The following is a 3,127-nucleotide window of genomic DNA, read 5'->3' as shown; positions in this document are numbered from 1 at the left end:
AGGCAAAATAATACAACTGCTAATCAACAGTTTGCAAGAGTCTGTTTTGTATATTCATAGGCTTAGTTACAAGACCATTTTTTGAAAATAACATAGTTTAACATAAGTTTCTTTTAAATTAGAAACTAACAACTATTCTCCATATGAACTCAGTTATTGAGGAACATGGTGTAATGCCTGATCAGGAGAGAGAATTAAATGTTACAGAAAGTGATGAAAATGTGTACCCATGTACTTCCTGAGAATGAGACAAATATGGCCGTGCTGCATGTATTATCTCTTATTTTAAAACTGGATTTGCACCTCCAATTTGTGAACAATACAGAAATACCCCACCAATGAATTTCCTTGGGCTTCCTCTACAGCAGAAGTAGGCAAATTCTGGCCTTTAGGCTGGATATGGCCTAGCCAGTATTCCAGTCCGGCCAAACGCCCCCCTAGGTATTTATTGTTCGATCCGGACTAATTGAATTGTCCCATTATCGCGAGTATCGCGAAATCATCAAAATCATCGAGTTCCCAGACAGTAACCCCAATTACTATGCCTAAAGAGCAGAAGCAACGAGGAGCTACCAGTCTCCGTAAGGTTCACCTCGAATGTCGTGTGTTCAACTCGGAATGGACTTGCAGTCACGATTGGAATAGACCTTTTCTTGGACACCTTTTTTCTTCTGGTCTAGTGTGCCTTCTTGACCTCCGGAAATGGCCTAGTAGTCCAAAAAAGATTGCAGTCCCCTGCTCTACAGTATTAGGAAAATCAATTGAATCATCAAGCAATAGGGTCTAATACCTGCGCCATTTCCTTTATAATGTAATCATGAGATAAGACATAATATAGGACTTTTGTCTCTCTAATGACAAAATAGGAGAAAGGAGCACAGTACACTAGATTGATAATTCAAGTTGTTGCTGGGACTAAAGATGAATTATATGATCAGTCCTCTATTATATGTAGCTGATCAAATGGTCAATTTGTTAAATGTTTACCAATGTAAACAAATCATTTTATTAAGAATACTTTCTAAATGGGCTAAATGGTCAAATTAGTGGCTGCTAAAAACGTACCAATTCTTCTTAGTGACAAGGATGGATGTCAACATAGGGGGAATAAAGCTAGAAATAAAAGGCTTTGTAATAATCAAAGGCCTTGGCTCTCATTGTGTGCAGTGCCAGATGTTACCCTAGGTCACAGAGACACGTCACCCTAGGTCACCCTAAAGTGCCATAGCCTTTAAGGGTGGTTCCAATGCTGCTAATATTGCCTATTTACAGACTACTCTCAGGGTCATGCAAACTCTTCCACTTCCAGCATGCAACATCAGTATGTAAACACATGCATTATCGTGAATGGCTCACCACAAATCTTTTTAGTTTTTATTGAACTGGCAGTGCATTTTAACCCCCAAATAAGGACATTGCTCCTTGTGTTTTGCAATGCAGGGCACCACAATAACAAAATTTGCACTGTGGTGTAAATTTGTTGCCTGCTAGTGCATTATTGTGTGAGTCTCATTATGGTACTCTTATACCATAATACCAAAATACCAAGAATTAATAAACAGCAGCATGTGATTTTGTATTCAGGTAAGGGACCTTGCTGGCAATGGGGCTTGCTAAGAATTTAACTAAACTTTTATACAACTCATATGGAGAAATAAAAGAAAGAGGTAGACACTCATTTGGATTACTATCATATCAAAAACCACCATGGTTGAAGGGCACCAATATAAGAAACAGTTCCATGTAACAGTTTAATGCTTCATAATTCAATTTAGTGAAAACTTAGAATAAGTAAAGCACAAGTGAATAAACATAACTGTCTGTTGGCGAATGAGTACTAATTTTATAAAAGGAGTTGTCCAGATGGTGAAACACCAGGAACTGTGGAACCCTAAACATTGGATTGCTGTCAAGGATCCATTTGGGAATATTTCAGAGCAAGAACTGCAACCTGAAGATTGATATGGAACAATGAACACCACCAATAGTTTAAAAACAGGAAGGGTAAATACTGCAAAACTTGTAGAAGGTGATGCCCACCTTTGCGTCCCTTAACAATAACATTTCTCTCACCTGTATTTATTTTATTGGGGCTGGGGGAATTTGAGTTGGAGAGCACTCCTTGGGCAGATTGTACGTTTACAAGACATAACTTTTGACTTCACTGGCAGTATGCTTGTTTGGTTAAAAAAAGCATGACATGGTTAGTGTAAAAGGCTACCATTTGTTTGTCTTTTAGAAATACATGCTATCCCCTTTACCAAGGTCTATCAATTATCACCTTGCAAGGGAAGATAAATAATTGCTCACATACAAAAAATGCCCAATAAAATGGTTGCCTGAAGTTTAGCTCATTTACTAATCTTAGTGATATATTCCTTGCATAGATATGGATATATCATAACTTTGCTATGTGATCAGCCTACTATCCTTAAGTAAATCAACTCCTGTGTGTGATGCAGCTGATTACACTGTGCTGCACATGGTGTATCTGAAAGTCAAGAACATCACTTATTGCATAGAATGAAATGTGTGCTAGCCCCCACAGAGCCATAAAGACTTGCATAGAAAAATAAAAATGTTTCTGTCCATTTTAGTACAAATGTGAATCCAAACATCATACAGCAGCATGTATTTATGAAATAGTTATATGCTGCCCTCTTGTGGCGTATTCACAGAATGCTTTGTAATAAGATCCAGGAATAAATAAGTGTTCACAGTTGCTCTGTTCTTTTAGTCTGTAAAGAAATTGGCATAAATATGAGTCTTCATTTATTTTACTGAGAACATTTATAGAAATCAAGCATGCTTCCTCTTCTGTTGCTTCCATCATGGGGAGGTTCTCACAAATATCAGCAAGAAAAAAATCTAATTATAGGCACTGATACCTCTCTGATACTCCTGTTTACTTTGCCCCATCCTCTGATAACCCCTCTTCATACACCCAACTCCTTTCTTTCTCCATTTTAAACACATGAACCAAAATGTTTTCACTATACAATTTTTAGGAAGGGAGCACATGACAAATTTATATTTCTAGGACTTATATTAACTATAAGATAACATTTGTAAGACCTCGCGTGGATTGATCATTTTGTTTGCTAAAGAAAAGCTGTACAACAACAAA

This window comes from Pyxicephalus adspersus, chromosome Z, assembly GCF_032062135.1.
Source record: "Pyxicephalus adspersus chromosome Z, UCB_Pads_2.0, whole genome shotgun sequence".
Lineage (NCBI taxonomy): Eukaryota > Metazoa > Chordata > Amphibia > Anura > Pyxicephalidae > Pyxicephalus > Pyxicephalus adspersus.
The sequence above is the reverse complement of the archived record's forward strand: the minus strand, read 5'-3'. Positions refer to the sequence as shown.